This window comes from Notamacropus eugenii, chromosome 1, assembly GCF_028372415.1.
Source record: "Notamacropus eugenii isolate mMacEug1 chromosome 1, mMacEug1.pri_v2, whole genome shotgun sequence".
Taxonomy (NCBI): domain Eukaryota; kingdom Metazoa; phylum Chordata; class Mammalia; order Diprotodontia; family Macropodidae; genus Notamacropus; species Notamacropus eugenii.
The window spans coordinates 762,179,283-762,204,622 of NC_092872.1; the positions used below are offsets into that span (position 1 = coordinate 762,179,283).

At 43.3% G+C, this 25,340-nt stretch overlaps 1 long non-coding RNA gene across 6 annotated transcripts; it reads left to right on the plus strand.

Annotated features, from left to right (window-relative positions):
* The first annotated feature begins 23 nt into the window (after positions 1-23).
* On the plus strand, positions 24-21,679 carry LOC140497612 (uncharacterized). 6 transcript variants are annotated; one of them, XR_011964827.1, is made up of 3 exons: positions 24-339; positions 10,931-10,987; positions 19,414-21,679. It is a non-coding gene; the product is annotated as an uncharacterized lncRNA (long non-coding RNA). The 6 variants fall into 6 exon arrangements; XR_011964822.1 differs by lacking the exon at positions 10,931-10,987 and having other exon boundaries at positions 19,414-19,497; positions 19,847-21,679; XR_011964803.1 differs by lacking the exon at positions 24-339 and having other exon boundaries at positions 367-10,987; positions 19,414-19,497; positions 19,847-21,679.
* The last annotated feature ends 3,661 nt before the right edge of the window (positions 21,680-25,340 follow it).

Sequence of the window (25,340 nt, forward strand, 5' to 3'; positions counted from 1 at the left end):
GGGAGGGTTAGACCAGGAAACCGCCCCCCCTTCAGAACCGGGAGATGGGCTAGGAGGGGGAGAAGGAGGTGGGGTCCAGAGGAGGGGGGGTCAGCTCCTAGGGTGGACCCAGAGCCGAAGGACAGCCTCCGCGCTCAGCCGCTCTCTGGTCAGCTCCGCACCCCGCCCTGTGTGCCCGGCACGTGTTGATGAGCCGGGCTTAGGCAAAGGAGAGCGTGAGCCTGGGCAGCGCGTGGTCTAGGACCCGGTGCTGGGGCTGGGGGGCTGGGAAGGAAGAGACCCTGCCGGTGGCGTAGACACACCTCCCCAGTGTGTGTGGGGTTTGCCGTTGTCCCAGTGGTGAGGAGAGATCTTCAGTGGGGGGGGGGGGGGGGGGGCGGGGGGCGTGCCTCCCTCCCCTGGACTGTGACCCCTCTTCCTGGAGGACGGGTTGGGGGAGAGGGGGCCAAGCCTGGCCTTGGTTGGCATTCTCCTCCTCACGGGACAGTCGGGGTGCTAGAGGCCTTTGGGTGGGGTATGTGGGGACCGGCCAGATTTGGAGGAGAGCGAGTGTGGAGGCGGCTGCTGGGGGCAGCCCGTGGGTGGGCGGCAGGGGGCGCCCTGTGGGTGGGCAGCACAGGGCAGCCCCTGGGGGGGCGGCGGGGTCAGCCACAGGGCAGCGGGCTTGCAGGACGCTGACGTTTCTGTAGACAGCAGGAAATGAGCCTGGAGAGACTGAAAATAAGTGTTGGGGGGCAGAGAGGGCAGTCTGCTGAGGCCAGGGCCACCTCATCTCGGGCAAGGAAGAGGGGCAGAACGCAGGCAGTGATGCAAGGTGATGGAGAGGGGAGATGAAGGAGCTCATAGTGAGTGACCTTCATCTTTCTTTAAAAAATTTTTTAGCATTCATTAAAGAGAATCTTAGATATGCTGATTAACAGTCACCGAGCATCCCCCACTGCCCTCCACTATGATCAGTTTCCCATCAGTATGACTTCTTAGGTTTCACAAATTATGTTTCTTATAATTTCTGTGGAAACAAAATGTGATCATCCTTGACAATCCGTGCAGATAAAAGATTAAGAAAGGTGGTCCTGACTGTCAGAAGTTGGTCAATAAGTATTTATTCAGCTTTACTAGGTGCCAGGCACTGTGTTAAACACTGAAGACAGAAATGCAGAGAAGGAAGGTGGTCCCTGCTCTCTAATGGGGGAGGCTGAAAAGTGGGGGTGGGGTGGGAAGAAGGCACCCTGCATGGAGGAACTCAGGGTGCGAGGGTCCAAAAGCAGTCAGCCTGCCCATCAGCAACTGATATTTTTCTAAGTATTTAGATCTGACTTTGTGTGAGAAGTGTTTTGTGTAGTCCCTGGGTTTGTTTTGGCAGGTAGACTCCCAGATATTGTATAGTGTCTACAGTGCCTTTAAATGGGATTTCTCTTTCTGTCTCTTGCTGTTGGACTTTGTTAGTAACATGTAGAAATGCAGATGATTTATGTGGGTTTATTTTGTATCCTACAACTTTTCTAAAGTTGTTTATTATTTCAAGTAGTTTTTACTTGATTCTCTAGGATTCTCTATATCATCATATCACCTGCAAAGAGTGATAACATAGTTTCTTCTCTGCCCATTCTAATTCCTTCAATTTCTTTTTCTCCCCTTATTGTTAAATCTAACAGTTCTGGCATCATATTGAAGAATAGTGGTGATAATGGACATCCTTGTTTCACCCCAGATCTTATTGGAAAGGCAGCTAGCTTGTCCCCATTACATGTAATTTTGTAATACATGATGATTTTAGGTGGATGTTACTTGTTATTTTTAGGAAGGGTCCATTTATTCCTATGCTCTCCAGTGTTTTCAATAGGAATGGGTGTTCTATTGTGTCAAAAGCCTATTTTGCATCTATTGAGATGATCATATGGTTTCTGTTAGTCTTGTTGATATGATCACATCTGCTGATAGTTTCCCCAATATTGTACCAGCTCTGCATTCCTGTTATGAGTCCTGCCTGATCAAAATGTATTATTTACACGATAAGTTGCTGTAATCTTTTTGCTAATATGTCATTTAAAATTTTTGCATCTGTATTCATTAGGGAAATTGGTCTATTCTTTTCTTTCTCTGTTTTGGCTCTCCCTGGTTTAGATATCATTTCTCTTGTAATAAACCAATATTGTGATTGCCTGCTGATACCCTGGACTGAGGAGGCCTAGTCCTGATTTGTTGTACATTTGACATGCACAGCTTAATAAACCAGCATGCTTTGTTTCCTCAGTCATTGTAATCTGTCCTGCTCCACATTTGATCCTCACAACAATCCATGAAGGCAGGTGCCGTTAGCATTCCCATTTTGAAGTTGAGGAAATGGAAGCAGATAAAAGTTAACTAACTTGCCCTGGGTCACTTTAGCTAACAAGTGTCTCAGACGACATTTGAACTGGGGTCTTCCCAATTCCAGGCTCACTGTTCTATATACTGGGCCACTATAATGGTAATTTAAATGGAAAAATCTTAATTTAGAGTTAGGGTTAGGGTTAGCCTAAATTACACATGGTGGGAGGAGCTTGCTGAATGGGAAGACCAGGAAGGGTGGAGCAGGGCTGGGAGGAAATTGGTCAGGAAGGGCACAGGCAGGTAGGCAAAGCTTAGGCTCCTGAGTGTGTGTTTGTGGGAAGGTTCCAGCAGGGGGCAGAGAGGCTTGGGAGTGACTTCGCCCCCTGCGGTGATAAACTGTGTTGACTATGACTGATTTTGCTTTCTCATTCTGGGATTTGACTTTTTGGTATCTAAATAAGTTTTCTTCTGCCTTCTATATAGAAAGTCTGTTATACTTTGCAATTGAGAACTATGGCAGCATATTCATAGTCACCACCAGTGCTATGTGCCTTGGCGATACAGCCACCCAGCTTTATCATTGCCATTGACCTCTAAGTCATTCACTATAAATGCTTGTTCCTATGTGCAAATCTACTGAGTAATCAGTTGTATGGTGTTACATTTGACAAGTAAGTTAAGCTGAAAGACAATGGTCTAAGCATGATCACGTTATCAGTTAGACTAGCAATAACCAATAAATTGGATCAATGGCTTCTCTCTGACCAAGGGAGAACTCACCAGCCATAATAGAGTTTTCAGGAATACAGAGTTGGGTAAATGGGGAAACTAATATAATTGTTACAGTGTAGACAGAATTGGGTAGGGACAATCGGGCTGACATGGGAGCCTAGTGAAAATTTAGGAGCATTAATTATTCTGTGCCACACATTAGCACCTTGCACATTTTGGTAGCAGACCTGAGTTAGCAGACTCCCTGGGACCTAGAAGGGTTTGTTGGGGACATAGGACTTTTGCAAGGAAGGACACAATCTTTTGGGGATTCTAACAAGTGAACTTATAACTAACTCAGAAGAAAAGCTGACTCAGGGATGGAAAAATGCGGACTGAGCAATTATCCAAAATGGAGCATCAATGCAGAACAGGGTTAGTTTAGAATCGAATCAAGGATACAGAATGATTTAAATTTTCTCAGTGGCCAAAAATCTATAGTTCTTACTTGTTTTTGTATCATGGATCTCTGGCAGCCTGGGGGAGCCTCAGGACCCTCACTAAAAATGATGTTTTTAAGTACATGAAATAAACAACATCATCCTGGAAACCAATTGTATGGAAATCCAGTCATACAAATATTTCTGCAAAAAGTTCCTGGATGCCAGGTAAAGATCTCCTGACTTAGGGCATCTAAATGAACGTCAGATGGTCCTGATACTATCAGCGTCCTTAGGAGTCTTTCTGCTCCTCTAAGCCTCGGCATCTGTCCTGTCTCTTTCTTTTTTCCTTACGGTCGGACATTCATCACAGTCTACAAAGCACAACTGCTTGTTGTGTTGCACAGTTCTACAAGGAGGCGAACCCTAACACAAGTTTGTTCTTTTTCCTTTGTCAAGTTCCTCTACTTTGTGTAATTCCAGATCAGAGAAACATTTTCATGAAGAGCATGCATTCTATCATGACATCATGCCATTTGTAATTAAACTAAGCTGTATTTCTTTAAAAAGATAGAATACTTCCCAAATCTGCCAATGGAGGGGAGTTTTGACACCTAATAAATTGTTACATCTTATTATTGTAGGTCTCACATCCCACTTTAAAGTTCAGGGTCCATGATTAGGCAAACAAAATGTAAAACAAGTTACAATCTAACATTGCATCTCTCAGGAATTTTTTCTTTATCATGGAGAAGTGTTTCTTTTTGATTCATGGGTTATGCTATTTTAATAACACAGGACAATCATATTCCCTTAATAAGCTACCAGATTTTCAGTTCATATTCTAGTAGCCCGGTTTGTGTTCTAATTTGTGTTCGATACATTTTTTCTCATTACATTCCAGTGCATTCAGTTCAAACTCTCAATAGTAGATAGAATCCAATGACTAAGTATCTAGATTTTTGTCTTCACTTCCTTTGACAACTATATCTATCATGGTTTCCATGAATGGGGTTTGATGTAAGAGAGAGTTGGGGGAATTGAGGAGAAAAGGAAACCCAGCTCAGCAGATCACAAGAGACCTGGTATAGAGAGGAAGACAGAGTTGTCTGAGTTGGCCAAAGATTGCTCAGGGACAAATCATCCAATGACTTAGGATCCAGACTGCAAGCAGCCTCTTCACAAACCCTTGCACATGCACTCCTTGGAGATACATGGAGTCGTTTCCATACCATTGCCATAAAGTGAGTATCACGATAAATCTAGTCACATGACACTTTTGTTTCCCAGTTCTTGTAAAAGTTATGTTTATATTATACTACTGTCTATTAAGTATGCAATAGTATTATGTCTAAAAACCAATAGACACACCTCAAAATTACTTTACTGCTAAAGATGCTATCATCCGAGTCCTCAGGGAGTTGTAATCTTTTTGCTGGTGGAGGGTCTTGCCATGATGTTGATGGCTGCTGGCTGATCAGGGTGGTGATTCCTGAAGTTTGGGGTGGCTGTAACAGTTTATTAGAAGAAGGCTTCACCAATAACTGGTTAGTGGAACAGACAGAACATGCATGCATCTGCCACTTAAGGTTGCCATCTTCTATGAGCATGGTTCATGGCAACCCAAAACAGTTACAAAAGCAACATCAAAGATCACTGGTCACAGATCACTTTAACAGATGTGATAATAATGAAAAGGTTTGAAATATTGTGAGAATTACCAGCATGTGACACAGAGACATGATTTGAGCACGTGCTATTGGAAAAATGGCACTGGTAGACTTGCTCAATGCAGGTTGCCAATAACTTTCAATTTGTACAAATTCAAGATTTCAAAGCACAAGATAGCCAAGTGCAATAAGATGAGGTAAATCCTGGTTATGCTGTCAGTCGGGGGGCCAAACTCAATCTGAAACCAGACTGCAGATTGACTTAAAAAACTCCAAATCAACTTTATCTAGGTTGTATCATTTTATTCACTTTGTTAAACATTTCCAAGTTACATCTTAGTTGAGCTGGGCTGGGCATTGGGTACCTCTGTTCTAATTGACCAATAGGTGGCCTCTCCATCAATATGGAAATTATTTTTCAAGTTATAATCTTGATGCAGTGTTCAAATTGATCTGATTTTAAAATCTCAAACTTTCCAAACCCATTGTAGAGACTCAAAGATTTCAGAGTAAACATAATGGCGTTTGTGATTCCCACTCCTTCCCAGCTGACAGTTTATCTAGCACTCAGCTTATACAAGGAAGCCACATTCTCAAAATTTAATGTGATTCCACAGCTTGAGGAGCTCTGGCCTTCCAGAGTTGGATCCTACCTATGGAGGGCTTCTTAACTGTACCAAGGTTCTTAATTGTCCTCTCCTCTTGTTCTGAAGGAACATGTACTCTGATTTCAAAATTATAGAGAGGTGTTAGTTTTTTGTTGTTCATTGATAGCATTTAAATCATTCTACGGCAAATCATATTCAGCTTTACATTCTTGTAGGGGGAAAAGCCAAGCCTTTTCATAACTTCCATTTTCATGCACATTTGAAACCTCATGCTAGATACATCCTTAGGGGACAAAATACAATGAAATGCTTCTGTGGCAATAAACTATGCCTTGTTCACAATCAGAAAAACAACTCAATGGCAAACAAACAAAGCACTGCCCTGGCAAAACCTGGGTGAGGAAGGGGGACTAATCAACCTGTTCCCAAAATTATTTCTAAGTAGCAAGATAATCAGTGATGACAACTTTTTATTTTAAGAATCTTTTCGCACAATTAAAAACAAACCACAAGTCTAGTTTCCAAAAGCAAAACAAAAAACCTTTCCTCATTCTCTAAAAGCATAATATAGAAACGCATATCTATAACCGAGAAGGTGATTAGAGAAACTTCCACTGTCTATATTTTTGCCTCTGTGACAGCCATGTCAACAAATGTTAGTCATAACAAACAATGACTTCAAATTTCCAATTACTTCAGTAATTCTAGTTATTCCCAAATAATTCCAAAATATTCCAATTGTTTTCAATAAAATAATTAATAGTAAAATTATTGAGAAGTTCCACATATATAATACCAATGAATATTGTACACATTATTTAGACCTCATTTCAGCTATTTATGTTTTTCAAATTTATTTTCTACTTTTCCCTGAGTGGGTTTTATTATATGTAACATTTCTTACTCCCTTTTTTAAATCTTATTTTTTGAGGCAATCATATCTCAGAAGAAAAGGGAAGACAGAATTTGCTCTTCACTCCGAATTTTTCCATTTCCCACTCGTTTCACCCAAAGGGGTCAAATTTAGAACAGGAAGAAGTTAAGTGTCACCCTATGAAAGCATCAAACCCTCGACATTTCAAAGACTTTGAACACCTTTCTACCTAAAGCACAAAACAGATGGAAGCCCCTTTGCCCCTTCCAATGCTACATCCTCACAAGAAAGTCACAGAGAAGGAAAACATTTTTTAAAAATGTATATGAGTTGCTCAGGACCAGACAAGATAGATTTTTGCTTAGATAAGACTTCTATATAAATGAGAACATTTAAAACTGCACCCTGTCCCAGCTTCCCACACACACTCACAAATTCGACAAGATGAAAGAAATAATTCCTGACCTTTACAAACAAGCTCACCCATCCAACAAAAGTAAATCTAGAATGAATTATAGGTAGTAGGCTATCAGTTTGGGGTAGCTAGGTGGCACAGTGGATAGAGCACCAGTCTTGCAGTCTGGAGGACCTGAGCTGAAATCCAGCTTCAGACCCTTGACACTAGCTGTGTGACCCCAGGTAAGTCACTTAATGCCTATTGTCTCAGGGGAAAAATATAGCCTACCAGTTTATAACTTAAGGGATAAAAGAAATTCTAACAATACTAGAATCGAAGATGAGGAGGAGAGCAAATAGACAAAGAACAGTCCTATTCTTATGGGGAAAGTTGTAGTAGCCTACAAAGACAGACACATACTCTTGGGATTGGCACAGACCTACAGAAAGTGGTCTTCAGAGCATTTATCTTCACCTAAAATGATAATTTCCCAAACTTTTGCATGTGGACACCAGGAAGGAATAGTTTGAGAACTTTCCACAGAGAGACTTCACATCCTTTAATGTCTCCTCCAATTCTAAAACTCTGATTCTCCCAGTGCTACAATGGAAACCAAATGTGCCATGTGCAGATTAAAAATAGAAAATGCACTTTGACAATTTTAGAAGGAACAATTGGGTTCCCTATTTTAGAAGAGCCATAAAAGAGAAAAGATATCTAGAAAATTAACTTATCATAAAAGAAGACCCAACAGTCTGCTCATAATCATGGGACTTTTAGTGCTTTAAAGAATTTCAAAACTATAGAATGAAATATGTTACTTCATGTAGACTTAGAAACATCTTATATCCCCACCTAAAATTAGAAGCTGGCCTAAGAGGTAGGTGAAAGGTACTGGAGTGAACAGTTTTTTCCCAGTGCAGACTCTGTAGGGACTACTCCGTGTCTTTGATCATCCTTTGCTAACCCACCCTGGCAGTAATGAAAATTTCTGTCTAGACACAAGGAAAAATCAAGACCCTGTTCCTTCCTTCCTCTATGATATCAAATTGGTGCTGGGGGACTTCCCATGTTGAATTTCCTTGAAGTCATCAAATTAAGTGACTTAAGGAGAAATTCCAAACTGGATGTTAAACCACATGAAGAAACTTCATGGTTTGGGGGATTTAATGTCAGAGTTCCCCTGGGGTTTTTAGATGACAGTCAAGGCCTTGCCACACTTGTGTAGAGTATGTGGATGTTCTTAGTGAATTTGCTAAGGACTAATGTGGCATGATAATCCACTATTCCCTCTCTCCTGCTTGCCTCTCCTTCTGTTTTTAATGGCAACTGAATTTGGAGGCAGTTAGGAAAGCAGTTACTTTGATAAGTAAAACAACAGAAATGTACTGTCCAACACAGGGAAGCATGTGACCCCATTTTGGCTTCATTTTGCCTCATAATTCTGCCTCACTAATATTCTGTGACATTGTAGGGTCTTAAGAACAACCCAGTCTTACCCTGACAGTCTTCAGATAATGGATAAGAAAGCCTCCTGTGACTGCTTGGTCAAATGACCAAACAGCATTACTATTGGTCAGGAAAACCAAGAACTCAGTCACTGGAAAAATGCTTGGGCCTGAGGCCATCCTCTGCAATGGCCTTCTCCTTCCCTCAGCAAAGAATAGACTTGGCGGATTTGGGTTCATGAAGAGCCTTGAATGAAAACGGTACAGTAGAGGAGAAGAATGTATCTTCTTCTCAAACCTCCTTCACTATGTCTAGTCCATCACCTATCTACCCACAGAACTGGAACTTTTACATGAATTCTTCACCAATATTCCTAATTATTCCAAGCAAAATGCCAGAACTTCCACATTAAAATGAAATGTAGTGGATCCTGCAGATATAGAAACATGTAGTACTCTTTCCCAGCTTGTCTTCCTACGGATGGACCCAGCTCAGTATACGGATGAGAGGTGGTAGAGAGAGCAGCCCTTCCCAAGTCCCGTAAACCTGAAAGGTCTGGCTCCATACAGAGTGGTGAAGTGGCTCCTCCTGCTTCCTTCATCTTTCCCTATCCTTTTTCGACCTGGCAGTTTCTGATCTCTGTCGCTGCATCTGCAAGGCAAACCCATGCTAATGGCTGCAAGAGGAAATCTTATTTTGGTTATGGCAGAGCACAGAAGGGTCCTGTCAAATACGGTGCTGGGAGTAAACGACCTCTCAGGCCCCTCTCACCTCGGACAATCTGGACTTCTTTCAAGCTTGTCCTTGCATTCCCATCACCCAACACAGTACCTGGCCTAAAGGACCCCTTGCCTCTCATTGCTGAGGCTGTAACGCATCGTGCTATCGACATCAGTGGCCTCCTGCACCTGTAGGATGCGTTACCAACCACCAGAGGCTTGGGACAGCAGCGGATAACGGAATTGTTAGCACCTTTCTTCCCAGAAGTTAATCCTTCCCAAAGCTCAAACCTGGGAAATGTTCGTCCTTAAAGACAGCAGCGCGATCCAAAACATTGACAACACGGCACGCAGCGAACCAACCTGACCAGGCTCAAATCCTCAATGGAGGGACTCTAGTCCAGAGTCCTGGGCAGCCCAAGTCACTCTTGCTCAAAAACTAGAGGTTATGTGAAACATGTCAGACCCTGGCTTCTATGTCTCTTGGTACTTTGGTTTAGCAGAGGGATATCGCGGCTAGATGAACACACCTCCAGCAAAACCCGGGGCGGCTGATAACCAACACCACTGAGCAGCCATAGTGCCTCATGGGGTGTGGCTTTGGTCATCTAATCCATGATGGTAACAGTGCCTCTATTATCTGACCTTGGCCCCAGCGTGACTGGCGCCAGCAATACCAAGCTGCCTTTGTGGGACTCCCTAGTCCGGATGTGATAGCCTGGGCTCTATCTGAGCAGCCAGACTGTCCACGGCATCTGTTCTAAAGGAGTGGGGAAATGCGGTAACAGCCTTTTGCGTCATTGAGGACAACTCTTACTACTGGTTACATGTCAGATCCACCCATTTCAAGAGTAGTATAGGCATTCGGACATCAAACTCTGACTAAGGAAATTTCTAAGGGATTCCTATAATCTCAATGGAGCCGATTCCTTCACCAGGCGGTCTTTTTAGCGACAGAAAGGGCCTGATTTAGATGCAGAGCCCACTGATCAATAGTAGGGTAGTTTTACAGCACACATATATGGGTTTGGTAGCTCTAGACCCAACGAATACTGGGGTCTTTTAATAAAGTAACAAGAACCAGTTTGATGGCAGATCACTAAGGTGATGGTGGTAATGATCAGGGCACAGGATCTGCTGCTACATTCAATCCAGTCATGGGAGATCCATCCCACAAGGGCCTCAGCACCATAGGGGTGCAAATAACCAGTAATCTGGTTATTTACAGGCAGTTCAAGCCTTACGCTAACAGCACCCCAACCTCAGCCATCTCCCATTATTCCTAACGTGGAAACAAACCATTAATTTCCTCCCGTTAACACTTAAGTATTGTTATAAAAAATGATTACTGCCTTTGCTGCCATGTCTGGAAGTCAAACTACCAGACTGAATGCCAAAGGAAGACAAAATGAGCTGGGTTAGGACCAGCAACCCTACAGAACAAAAGCGTCTGGGTCCCTTGAGGATTCCAGGATCAGAGGACATTCCAGGATCTACATCCAGTCTCCTTTTCAGTGGTTTCTGGTTTCCAGCTGAGATTTGGGGAGGAGACAGAGTGATGATGACATCTCATCAGATAGGGAAAAAATGAGTTTGACAAGCAAAACTATAGAACAAAAGCGAACTGTTGAGTGTGGAGCTTGGAGTGAATGACCCACTAAGGCCCTTTCTAGCCCTGTCATTATGACACTCTAGGATCAGTGGACATTCCAGGGTTTTAAGTGTGCTCTCTCTTTTTTGGCTCTGCAGTGTCCAGGTTACAACCAAATATTCCAGCAAAGAATTTCCACTTGTATACTGAGAAAGGTGAGTTTGACAAGTAAAACTACAGAATTCTCTGAGGTGCCAATGTTGGGTCATCTCAGTAGTTCCCATGCATTTAATGACTTTCTCTATGTTGATGCTGCTCAGGTTGACCTTTCCTGCCTCAGACACTCTGCTGACCTCCAACCTTGCCTGGCAACTGCCTTTCATTTCTCTCAAAATGGGCATCTAGGAGACATCTTAAGCTCAACACATCCCAAACAGAGCTGGTGATCATTCCTAAACCTTTCTACTTTCTGTCCAGGGCAAAACCATCTTCTCAGTCCCTCAGGATCCCAACTAGGGCACTATCCAAGCTGCTGCAGGAGCTTGTGGAGTTTACCTTTGACAGCATCTCTAGAACAAACTCCCTTCTCTCCTCTGTTACTGCCACCAGCCTGGCACAGACTCTTATGCCCTCATATCTGGACAATTGTAATAGCCTGGAATGACCGCCATTCTTTGCTTCTTTTAAGTCCCAGTAAAACTCCCACCTTCTACAGGAAGCCTTCCTTAACCTCTCTAATTCTTTTCCTCTTTTGCTAAGGTGGTTCAGCTGTTTAAGTCATACCTGATTCTCCACGGCCCCATTTGGGGTTTTCTTGGCAAAGGTACTAAAGTGGTTTGCCACTTTCTTCTCCAGTTCATCAAATAGAAGAGAAAACTGAGACTTACTCAGAGTCACATAGCTAGGAAGTGTCTAAGGCCAGATTTGAACTTAGGTCTTCCTGACTCCAGGCCTACCACCCTATGCATTGCACCACCTTGCAATTATTTCTGATTGATCCTGTACATCACTTACTTTGTATGTGTTTGCATGTTTTGTACCTCATTAGATTGTAAGCTCCATGAGGGTGAGGACTATCTTTTGTCCTATTTTGTATCCCCAAAAGGAAATCTTCCAGGTCAAATGACAAGAGGAGGCTGTCCCCCAGGAGCCCAAGGACACTTCCATGGTCCATCTCCAAGAAGATAAAGGAGAGAGATTTTCTTGCCACAATCACAGGGGGTCTCTCTCAGTCATTGCTGGCAAGATTCTTGTGAGAGTCCTCCTTATGAGGCTGATCCTTTGTCTGGAAGGTGGTCATCTGCCTAAGAGCCAGTGTGGTTTCAGAAAGGGCCAACGAACAGTCAGTATGGTGTTTCCTGCCCAACAACTCCAGGAGAAATGCCAGGAGCAGAACAGGTCTGTCCACAACGTGTGTAGATCTGACCAAGGCCTTTGACCAACTGTCAGTTGTGAGGGCTTATGGAAAACTATGTCAAAATTTGGTTGCCTGGAGAAGTTTGTCAGAATCGTACAGCATGCTTGCCTGGGTTTGGATTTATGGACGATGCTCTTGTGCCTTCTTGGTCACCAATGGAGTGAAGCAAGGCTATATGCTTGCTTCCATGCCTTTTAGCATGATGTTTTCAGCAATGGTGTTGGGCACCTTTGAGGACAAAAATGGCATCAACGTCAGCTGTTGCATTAATGACACATTATTTAGCTTGAAGAGGCTACAAGCCAAGACAAGCCAAAGTGGAAGGAGAATGGGTGCGTGAGTTTTTGCTTTCAGGTGATTATACACTCAATACAGCTTCTGAAACTGAATTACAACCAAGTACTGATCCCTTCTCTGCAGCTTGTGCTTATTTTAGCCTGACAATTAACATTAAGAAAACCAGCCAGCACCACACCACCCATAGATGGAACCATTGGTTACAGCCAATGGAGAAGTTTTAAATCCTGTGGATAAGGTCATTTACCTTAATAGTAAGCTTTCCAGGGATGTACACATTGAGAATGAGGTTGACATATGAGTTTCCAGAGCTAGTTCAGTGAGATTCCAAAGGAAAGTACAGGAGAGAAGAGGTATTAGACTGACTACCAAATTGAAGGTCTATAGAGCTCTTGTGCTGACCTCATTGTTGTATGCTTGTGAAACCTGGATAGTCTATAAGTGCAACACCAGGAAATGGAACTGATTCCATCTGAATTATCTTAGGAAGATGTTGAAGATCTCCTGGCAGGATAAGACACTAGACACTAAGGTCCTTTCTGAAATTGCCAATCATTTAAACTTCCCTAGAGAGTGCTACTCCAATGGACTGGCCATGTTATTTGGGTGCCAAATGTATGCTTGCCTAAAAGACCATTTTGTGGAGAACTCACACAAGGCAAACACTCACATGGAGGTAAGAAGAAACCATACAAACTCTCAAGGTCTCTCTGAAGAGCTTTGGGAAATCCTGGCACAGGATCACCCAGCATGGCATGCCCTCATCAAAGAAGGCATCGTGCTCTATGCATGAAGCAGAACTACAATAGTTCAAAAGAAACACAAGCTGCACACATCGAAAGAGATATTGCCACCCAAATATTCACATGGACCATTGGTGCCAAGATGTGGTAGAACCTTCTGAGTGCGTATTGGTCTGATCAGCCACAGCTGGACGGACACACTGTACCTTGACCCTGACATAGTGGTGTTATTGGGTCCTCTCTGAGCACAAAGGACAAAAACCAACCAAACCCCAGAACTTATCACAGTGCCTGGCACGTAGGAGATACCGAATAAATGTTTATTGATTGATTGAATGAATGGAAAAATCATCTATTAAGTACTTACTATGTGCCTGGATAGAGTGATGGGTCTGAAGTCAGGAAAAACTGAGTTCAAATAACTCTTCAGACACTTACCAGCTGTGTGACCCTGGGCAAGTTAATCTTTGTTTGTCTTAATCCATTGGAGAAGGAAATGGAAAACCACTATCGTATTTTTGCCAAGGAAAATCTAAGGACAGTGTTGGTGTGCTATGACCTATGGGGTCACAAAAAATTGGACATGACTGAACATCAAATGTGGATATAAGTCTCCAAGCAGTTTTAACATTCTAACGCTCTAAGATTGTATAATATTCTACACATTGAAGTGTATTTTCTCTTTCTTGACTTGGCAGTTTCCAGATATTGATGGGGCAAGAAAATAGACCATTGTGAATAAATCAGATAAAGAAGTCAGGCTATAGTTCTGAAGTGTGAACATGGCTTGTTACTTCACAAAATGACCCACAGATAGATATCTGCCACGGAAGAAAATATACCACACAAGCTTCAGCATAGGATATTAAAGAACAATGATGGAAATTTAAAAATATGTATATAAGGCACAGGATAGCAGTGTAAATGTGTTTAACAGAACCAGTGTTCTGTCATTTCTCCCTAAGACAAATCAGAAAAATCATTCCTTCCTTATCTTTGTCTCTGAATTCTGATTCCTGTTATGACCTTACATATTACTATCTGCAGATTAAAAATGAAAAAAATGCATTGAAGCTTCAACAAATGAGTCATAGGGTCCCCATATAAAAAATAAATTTTCTGCAATGGAAAAAAATAGTCACAAGTTTATATCAAAAGGTAAGGAACCCCAAAAGTGTTCCTATAGCCTTGTCCTTAGTCCCAGTTCCTTAGGCCATTAAGCAACACACAGTGGATTATTCCATTTCATGAAAATATGGAAACATCTAATTATCTCCCTGCCTTGGTGAACTGCAAATGGTGCCTGGTCAAACAGGCTGATAAGAGGTGATGGGGCAGCAGTCTTGCCCTAGATGTCTTGAAGTCTGCTGATCCAGTTATAAAGCTCTGAGATGGGGGGGGGTGTGTCTCTACAAAGATGAAGGGCTTCCTAGAGCTAGGAAGGGAAAGATGGATCTTTTTCCTTCCCTTTTGCTGCACAACTGGGTTTGGGTGTGGGTCTTCTGCGCTCTTTATTCCTGTCCCAAAATGACTAGGTTCATAAGGAGAGAGTTTCAAAGACTTTCTGTTGAATTTCCCCATGCCAGATCAATTTGTACTCTGTGATTTTGTTTGGAGCCATTTTGTATAATACCTTTGTGAGTTAACTTGGAACAACAAGCCTGGGCTTCTCCTGTGGTGGATAGCATCACTCTCCACAGCTGGCCACACTGTTCCCAGAGCATGGGAGTGCTTTCACCCTACCATTACTTAATGATTAGTGGCGAAGTCTGTTGAACTAATTCTCCAACTTCCTCCCGTTTTTCACAGCGACTGTCTTTGAAAGTCACTCAGGTAAGGAGCTTGACAAACAAAGCCCCAGCCAGGGGCTGACTGCCTTTAAAGTCACCTTCTGCCCAGACATTCTCTTGTCCTAAGACTGCATCACTTCACAGACTCATAAAAATCATGTCCCTTTTCTTGATCTGGCAAATTCCAGACAGTTACTGGATAAGAAAGCCTTCTATGTACTTGCCCATGTGGGCCAGAGGGTATGGACTGCTACAACCCAAAGTTGTGCATCAGTTCAACAAAGTGCTGCTCTTGCTGAAGAGTGATTGGGTAGATGGTCATTTTCAATAATGGTTTTCTACTTCACACCATCAAAGAATTACAAGATGAAAATAGCTGGGCAAATGGAGAGTATCAGATGCAAAAGGAAAGATGTAAAGCAGGGAATTTTGTGTCCTCAACACTTCTTTACCAAGCCGACCCCATGTGGGCAGATTCTTACCAACCCTCAAAACTGGGACTGTTTTTCATCCTTTCCTGAAATTTGTAGCAGTCATGAAGAATTCCAAAATGGTCTGATTTGTCCAAGCTCACTATCAGAACTTCAGTGCTAAGATAGAATATGATTCCTCAACCAGAATGAGAAATATCTAATCATCTCCTTACCATGGCCACCTAAAATCAGAGCCTCCTGAGATCGACCCTGCCCAAAGAAGACCATGTTCCTGAACTCTGATCATCAGGTTATTCAGTGATGGAAGTCTGCAAATTTCCAAGCCCTATCTTTTTCCCCAAAGGGAAAGCAGTTCTCTTTTCCTCCACTGCTCATAAAGTAGGCTTGGCTTGGTTCCCTCTGCCCATCTTCCATGCCACAAAACTACCAAGGAACTTTCAAGCTCTCATGCTCCCACAACCCACCTCAACTCCTCAGAAAAGTCTGTTCTTTATTTGAGGATTTGGATTGTTTATTTTTGATAGTTCCTTTATCATCTATTTCCTTTTCTGAGATTGGGTCAAGGAGGATCTCTAACTGGTCTTCTGATAGCCTGAGTATTTCCTTGAAAATGTTCCTTTTTGTGTTCTCAATTTTGTTAGCGTATAACTAACTGTACCTAATTTGTTCTACTTTAAAAAATTTTTTTTTTCTGGTTTTGCTGTGATTTTACCTTCTTACTCCTTTGCTATTTTATTGATCTGATTTTTGGCTCTCTTCTTTTTAGTCACATTAGCTAGGGGTTTATCGGTTTGATTATCTTTTCAAAGAACCAGCTTTTCATTTTATTTATGATGTCTCTGTTTCCTTTAGGAATTTGGATTCTAAGGCATTTGGAACATACAGGTTTCTGATTGATATTGGTTAGTGTCTCCAGTTTCTTTCAGCACAATGCCCTTTCCTTATTTACCCCTTTTTCTTTTTGGAATGTTTATTGTTGCTTTGTCTGACAGCACAATGAAAACTTCTGCTTTTTTGGATACTCTCAATGGAGATTAAAGCATTTTTCTTTTCCTATCCCCATCCCCTCATTTTTATTCTATGTACATTTTTGGTTTTTAAATGTGCTTCTTTTAAGCAACAGATTGTAGGGTTTTGTTTTCTCATCCATTCGTTCATTTTTTATTTAAATCCATTCACAATTAAAGTTATAAGAATTAGGTTTATATTTTCCTCCATCTTTATCTAAAATTTTAAAGAAACCATTTTTTCCCTTTTCTGCTGTAAACACAGTCGTTTGCCCCTTCTGTTACTTTACTTTGAATCTTTTTTAAGCTGGTCTTGTTCCCACTGGCTCTCTTTACCTCCCCCATCCTTTCTTCCCTTTTGGTACCTCTTTCCCTTTAGGATTTACTTTATGAATTCCTCTGTCTTATTTTCACTGGGGTATATAGTTCTTCTCCATCTTTTGTCCTATTCATTAGCCAAGATGCTTCCACCTTCCTCTCTCTTCCTTCAGCACATCTTGTTCACAAGTTTAAAATTTCATTTTTGTGCCCCTTCCCAAAAGGGTTTTTTCACTCTTCATTATCCATCTTCTCTTTTGATTTCTGCTAGAATCTCATTCTCTGATTCACTACCCCATGATCCCTGCCTTGTGTGCTTTACCTAGTTTTCAAATTGTGCCTCCCCTCAGGACCAGATCAGTGTTTGCAAATATCAGAGAGGACACACCACTAAGTCCCTCCCCCACCACAGGTCCATGCCCTCTCTTGTTGACTCTTTCCCACCATTTGTCTGGATATCTCTTGTGTTCATGCTGTCCTACTTTTCCAAGTGCTAATCACCCTTCAAGGTTCCAACTCCCTTCTCCCAGGACAATAGGCTTCTCAGGACCACAATCCCCATGGCCTCATCCAGTTTTAGGTCCTCATCTCCCTTTACCCATAGGAGCTTTCTGTCCAGAATGCCCCCTGTCCACTTGACCAATGTTACCCCTGCCAGATTTCTGCCATCACCACTGTCTCTGTGCACTTTTAGAAAGAAGTCTTTTCTGCTCCCTCTGTTGACATTCCTGTCCTTGCCTGTTGGATTTGTTCACTCCTCTGGCATTTCTGGTGTTTGAGAAGCAAAGAATCTCCTCATTTCTGTTTTTCTTTCTAAACATGCTTCAAATCCTTCTTTCTTATTGAATGTGGATCTTTTGTCACATGTGGCTAAGCTCAGACTTGCAGGAAGCTTCCTCCTGGGATGCAGAAAGGTCTTTTCCTCCACATGTGAGGGTCTTTCTCCTGATGGCTGCAGAACATGTGCTTTCCGAATTTGTTCAGTTGAACCACTCTGTGTGTGGAGTTTGTAGTCAGGTTTGGTTCTGGAGGCAATCTGGGAATTCTTTGGAGTTTCATGTTTGAGGTTGAGAAGTTCTCTGAAGCTCTCTCTATCACCATATTTCCCTGGTTATGACATTATGGTCTTGTCCTGTTATATTCTGGAAAACCCACCATCCTGTCTTTGAGATCTGTATTTTAAACCCTAATGTTCTTGGCCTTTGCTTCTCTTCTGCTGGTTTGTCCTTCCCTACTTTGGATTCACTTTCCCCATCAATGGTTCTCTTTTGTTTCTTTGGAGACTTGCCATGGCAGATTCAAGTGTTTCTGTTCTGCTTGTCATTATATTTGCTTTGGAGGACATTAGTTCTGCTCTCACAATTCTCCTTGCTTGTTTTAACCACTCAGGAGCTGTGTACTCCTCAAATTCCCCAGAATTCTCTTTCTCAAGAGCTCAGTCTGCAGTATTTGTTCATTGATGCCTGAACTCATTTACTAGATCTGGAGGTCACATTTCCTTCAGTTGTTACAGGTTTTCCTACTGATTAATATTTGTATGTTCTGGGCCTTTGATATTCTTTCTTCCTGGTACTTTCTTTGGTCCATTCAATCTTGATTCCCCATCCATTTTTCTTGGCTCTTACTTCTGACTTTCCCCCTCCTTTGATTGTAATTTTCTTGGGGGCTGGATCTCAAAGCTTCTTCCCACCCTGGACAATTCACAGTTCACTAGACTCTCCCCCAATTGAGTTTTGGGTGGTCAAAACTGGCCCCAGTTGGGTACTGGGTTCTTCTTTCAGGCTTTCTGATGTGCTGCACAGCAACCCCTCCCCCTGCCCATGGGCAGTGTCCTGCCCTGGTGACTTGTCCTGTTCCCTGAGTTCCTCAGCTCTCTGGCCCAACATTGGCAGCCCTGAGGCTGCAGGTTAGAGCATTGCAGCGTTGCTGCCTCTGGGATACAGCCTGCTCCTGAAGGGCTGTAACCAAGCTGGGCAGCACGGCCTTAGTATTTCTATGGCACCAGAAAGACAGAAGGGGAAGCTGCAGGGGTGGTTCTGATGCAAGCCTGTGTTGTGTCCTTGGGTCTCCTAGTGTAGGAGGTGGAAGAGGGGTGCTGAGTGAGCTCAAGGTCAGTGTCTGTGTTTTTTTCCCCCTGTTTTTGGATTCTGAGTGTCCTGAATCATGGTAACAGCTGGAGTTGCTTTAACTTTGGTGCATAATTTCTGTTTTGGAGAAGTGTTGCTCATGTGACCTGGAAGGCTCTAAACATCGAATTATAGATCTAGCCTGGAAGGAGCCTCTCCACAATTTGGGGATTCAGTTGGTCATTCAGTAAGGACCTTATGGAAAGCAGAGACTGGTTTTCTCAGGGCGCTGTTTTAACAGGAACACTGACCCCACCTTCAGGGTTAATGTGGTAAAGTCCAATGTCCTGTTTCTCCCACCTTAACTCTCCCCTTGCCAGCCTCCCCTTTTAAACAGAAATAATAATGATGGTGATTTGGGGAATAAAAGTTGTTTTCTTGTCAGTTTGTCAGTCACCAACAAAATAAAGCTTTGGTTTTGATTTTGGTTTTTCATTAAGAGAAGTGCAGCATCTCCGTTGATACTGATTTTGTCAATTAATTGAATGTGTTGCTTTTGTTTTCTTTAGAGGTGACTAAGTCACACAGTGGCTAGAGCACGGAGCCTGGATGCAGGAAGATGAGTTCAAATTGGCCTCAGACACCTTCTAGATGTGAGATCCTGGGCAACTGATTTTACCTCTTTTTGCCTTCATTTCCTCAACTATAAAATGGAGATTATATTAGCATAATAATTATTATCTAGATAATTAACAACCTTGTAGGGCTCTTATGAAGGTGAATTGAGATAACATTTGTACAGGCACTGAGCACAGAGAGTGCATGGTACACAGTAGTTACTCTATAAATGCTTTTTCCCTTCCCCTTTTAACATAAACATTCTTCCCTTTGGACATCATCTGAATGTGAATAGATGAGGGTAGACTTACATACTTTCTTCTGTCAGTAACTAGTCTTTACAATAAATCATTCCTGATTTTCCGCATCACTTTTTTTTTCCAGCATCAGTCACTGGGGGTGCTCTCTCTTGGAACACTTTCCTGATGTGGGTCTTGAGTTCTCAGAAAATGACCCTTAGGAAGTTTCCTTTTCTCCATCAGGGCTGAGGACCACCTGGACCATCCTTATGTTACCAAGGTCTTTGGAGTCTCCAACTGGAAGACACAAGAGAAGAGAAATAGCCTCTTTAAAGGCGCAAATGCCTCCTCCCAGACATGGAAATGGAAAAAAAAAGTCATCATGGACATTTTACCAATGATCTCTCAGAGTGACAACAGTCATGTAAAAATTGTGACCCGACAGCACCCTCTGCTGGGAGTGTCCTCACTGGGGAGCAAAAGGACAAGCATCTTTACAGTCTGCTCACCTCTTTAAACAAGGACAACCCTCTTTAGCAGTGACAATCATGGCAATTTAGGGTTTACATGTTACACGTTTCCATGACCTCACTGGATCCTCACAACAACCCTGCCCAGCAGGTGTTATTATGTGGAGGACAGCCATGAAGTGACTTGCCCAGGGTCACCTCACTAGGAAGTGTCTTAGGCAGGATTTAAACTCAGGTCTTTCCGACTACAGGGCCAACTCTTTCTCCATGGCATCCCCAGCTTCCTGAGATGGTGTGAGGAAGAAGATGCAGATGATGAACAGCCAGAGTGCTTGTCCCCAGAAAAGGGCCAAGATCTCACCCCAAAATGCCCCAATCCAGTGAGCCTTTGTTTACGTGGACGTGGGGAGGTCTGTTTATTTCCTAATGTTCTAGGTGAGGAGGCTCTGAGGAGCAGAGGTGGCTCTTAGAGGTACTGCCATCCTTACAGTCACCAGAGAACTGTCCCCAGGTTCAGAAAGCCGGAGACAGGGCCTGTCTATTTAGGCTGTTGTCAGAAAACTGAACAAGGGGTGATCAAGGAGACCACACAACACCAATTACTGATGTGCAGCGAGGGAGGCGGTATAGGAAGCTGCAGCTCATTCCGTGAAAATTTGGACATATATTTGCTGTGTGCTTGTTTGTACAGGCTGAAATGTGGGATATGAGAGCACCACTGGTGTATATGCACACTGAGTGAATTATGTGCATTGTGTCACCACCTAGGCTTCGGGCTGAGTAAGAATTGTTTGCTGGAAGTGATGGAATTCTGGGTTGCTAGGGGCATCACAGTGCACAGATCACTAGGCCTGGATTCTGGAAGACCTGAGTTCAAATCTAGTCTCAGACACTATTTACTAGCTGTGTGACTGTGGGCAAGTGTGTTCACCTGTTTGCCTTGGTTTCCTCCTCTGTACAATGGAGACCATAATAGCATGTCCCTCCCAGGGTGGCTGTGAGGATCAAATGACACAAGAAATGTAGAGCCTTTAGGCCAGTGCTTGGCACATAGAAGGTGCTTAACACGTTAGCCGTTATTTTGTTGTTTACTGCAGACTGGGATGAGATTCTCTTTGACACTTGGAGGGCCTATACAGCGAATGTCATCACAGTCATTTGTGGGTCTCCAACCCCTGGGACAGAGCAGGGTAATACACTGGAAGATGTGGCTGGGGTAGATCAGATCAAGGTCAGCATCATTCAGAATTCTCTGACCAGCTCAGTAGTTGGCATTTTCACTTCATGTCTTCCCCATTTTCTTCCTATGACAAACATCCTCGTGCAGTTGAGCTTTTCCAGACACAAAGAATTACACAAAAGAAAACCCTGTATGGCACTATGAATCCTATTATATGTAGATTTAAGAGAGACAGAGGGAAGCTGAATATGGCTGATCCAACCTATGCTTTCACATGGAATGTACACTTACGTGTAACCATACATATAAATAAACTTATTTACATAGACGTGAATATATGTTTGTATACATGTATGCATGTATGCACAGTCATGCATTCATGTATTTGTGTGTGTGCTGGTGAAAGTTGGTTGGTATAGAGAGTGGCCTGTCCATATGTGTTACATCAATACTGGTGATGGGTGTGGGTTGAGGGGAATTCCTCCCTCAGTAATCCTCCTCTATTCTTTAGTTAGAGGGAAGCCAGTGTCTGGGAGAGCCTGGGTATGTATTCATAATGGATTCAAAAGAGGAGCAGCTGAGCCCCTTGGTGATGCTCCTCCTTTCCTTAGTCACAGGCTGCCTTGAAAAATTCCCTGTGCTTATCCTACGGGCTGGAGGTCATTACTCTCTTAGGGCTACCTGCTTCTCTGGCATATCATATGATATGACTAAGGAATATTTTTGGAGACTGACTTCAAAGTGTTTGTAATTCAGGTGGGATGGAGGATAAGGGGGGAATACAAGATCACTTGAGATGTGATGTGTCTTCTGCTTTTTCTACCCACCTTTGCCCAAATCTTTTTTGATGCAGCTAACAGAAAGTACACAACCAGGATAAATTGTGTCTTTGTAGGGCAGAACAGAGAGCAAAGGTCACAGTGTATTATTAGTTCTAGATGGATGGATGGATGGATGGATGGATAAATGGGTGGATGGATGGATGGATGGATGGATGGCCTACCTCCTCTCTTGCTTTCTTCCTCTTGCCTCCATCCATGCCTGGAAGACAGAGAGAGGAGGGAGAAGGACACCATGTTTCTGCTGCCTTTACAAGGGGGAAGACTAGATGCTTTGGAGATACCTAGAGAGCCCACAAGATGACAAGAAGTGCAAGGGAAAAAACAATCCAACCAACCAACCAACCATCCAACTATCTATCCATCTGCCCATCTATCCACCCATCATTCCATCTTTTCAATTATCATCTATCCCTTTTGGTCATCACTTGTTCACCTACCCTTACTTATCCTCAGCTTTAGAGGCCTGGTCTCTGCTGGGGAAGAGCTAAGATAAGCATGAGGATGTAAACAGACCAAAGAAATCAGTGGATCCTCAAATTTAGACCTATTCTTCTCCAATAAGAGATCCTTGGCTGCCTCCACTCATGTGTGGAAGGAAGAGGGCCATGGGAACAGCAGCACCACCAGGTTTGCCTTCCCAGGGGGCAAGGTCAGACTCTACGTCAGGAGTCAGAGGGGGTGGGAGGGCACTGCTTATGGTCTATAGGGACCAGGCTGGAGGCTGGCTGCCAGGCTGCTGCTCTGTTCCCTGGGGAGAAGCAAGAGAGAGGAGCCAGGCCACCCACTTATCCTCTCCTGCCTTTTCCCATGTCTGGAAGGAAAAGAGCCAGGAGAGAAGCTAAGCCATCAGCCTGCTGCTTCTGCTTTCCCAGGAGTACCTTGGGGCAGGGGAGGAGCAGGAGAGGCCCCAGGCTCAGGCTGCCTCCTCCTGAGATAAATCCATAGAATAGGCAGAGCAGGGAAGGTCTATGTCCCTGTCTCACAAAGGCCAGGGGATTAAGGTGAAGGCTAATAAAATTAGCTTTTGTGATGAAATTTTAAAAATAGGTGTGAAGGGTTGGGCAATGGGGAGGGGATGGTGCTCAGCCAATAACGCAGCTCCAGGTTAGAATCAGGTCCCTGGGAGATGCCTTAGCTAAGCTTCACAAGTGGAAGTCCCTCTCCATTATAGATTTGCTCATTGATTCTCTCCGTGTTTCTGATTAGTTTTTCTTTAAATACTTACCTGCTAAGCCAGCCAGTACATGTAGAATGAGTTCACATAACTTCATCCTCATATATATATATATAATATATGTTTACATACACACATATACACATACACACACATACACACATATAGATATGATTATACCTTTAAGTCTTCTTGCCGATCTCTTCTTGTGACCAGGTCTACTTTTAGTCTTGGCTTGTCTGACATGATTTATACATCCACTTTTTGCATTACCCTGAGGCCCCAGAAATTCCCATCCAGGTATCAATGGGCTTGTGGGTTCTCTGAGCAAGGATTCTTTGAGGGGGCGGGACTCCACTTGATGTGTCATGGATTCTGAAATGTGCCATGCTCTACACAGCTGGAATGAGCCAGGAAAGGCAGAAGCGAGTTGGGTGTTATTCCAGTCTACTTCCAGTACTGGCCCTTCAGTACTCAGGTGGGTTCAGGTGCCCCAACACACCCTTGCTCACAGAGCATGGGCTTCAGACTTTTTACTGGAACCTCCATTGTTCTCTGCAGGCCTCAGATGCATGGTGGAGATGACAACACTTCCTTCTGGGTCTTCCTGAGCCCTGTCCTGTGGAGTTCCCTGTTACATCACTTCTGAAATGGATTTGGGGGTTCTAGGCTCCACTGCTACCTGTAATGTAAAACAAAGGCTCCCAGTGGGTGAGATGTGTCAACTGGAAGCAGAAGATCCCTGGGCAGATGGATTCCCTCTAGGTGATTTCATTGAAGAGTGGAAATGGGTTTGTTGGCATCAGTTTGGTGCCTTTGAATGGAGAGACTCATAGGACACAGCAGAGGGTCTCAGAGCTGCTTTGTCCAGTAAAAAGTTCAGAGATTCAGTTAGGAAAAGAATTCTGAGAAGACCCAAGTTCAGCCTAGAACCTCCAACCTTCTTGGGCAAGTGAGAATGGAATTTTCCTGATATGCGATTAGCCATGATGCTCAGTGTGGAAGCTTGGCAGAGGAGAGAGAGGAAGCTTGATTGGGGAGACTGAAGACAGTTTCACATCGGTTATCTGAGGTGGCATGCTGCGGAGACTGAAGGCCCTTCCCCTCTCCTGGGCTCACAGAATCAACTTCCATCAGTGGTGTCTGAGATGCAGGTTTCCCTTGACTAAGGAGATCTAGAGCTTGGAGACAAAAGGGCCTACTTAGAGCTGGTTTGCAGGGTATGCCAGAAGAGAAAGAGTTTCTCCTTGTTGGGGAACCTATTGCATAACATGGGTGACTGAGATTTGGGAAGAGATCTGCCACCTCAGTTACATCTGTAGTGGAAGGATTGTCCAGGACATCAGGTAACCTTGTGAAACCCTGGGTTGAGGAACGGCTACATTGCAGAAGAACACCTGGAGAAGGCAGTGGAGGCCAGGATGGACAATTGGCTACAGAGAGTCATGCTTGGCTGGCAGTAGGTAGGCTGGCAGAGAAGACATTGCTCCAACTCCACCTGCCCCAAAGATTCTACAATAAATGTGTTGCTTTACCCCAACAAAATCCTGAAGTTTGCTTGTGGATGTGACCATCAGAATGAAAGCTGAAGCTTGGGAATTATTGGGAAGTGGTTCTTTCTTCTGTTTTCTTGGTTTCTACAAAATGGAAGTGCCCACATAAGTAAACACAAAATTCAAGTGTGTTCTGTCATTCTCTGTCAGTCACACTAAACAAATTCACACCCTCAGAATGAGTGCTAGAGCAGAACTGACCATGGTCCTTTCTTACCTCTGGTGTCTCAGCCACTTGGTTTCACATGAGCAGGTCCCCTGCTCAGAATCTTCATGAATGTTCGCTCTTCCACTGCTTAGTGATCTGTGTGTGAGAAAGTGTGCTGAGATTTATGAGGGGTGGTTGATGGGATAACTACATCTTGCTATTTCATTAAAATAGCTTCATTTTGATCTAAGTATGATCAGCTGTGGGCTGGC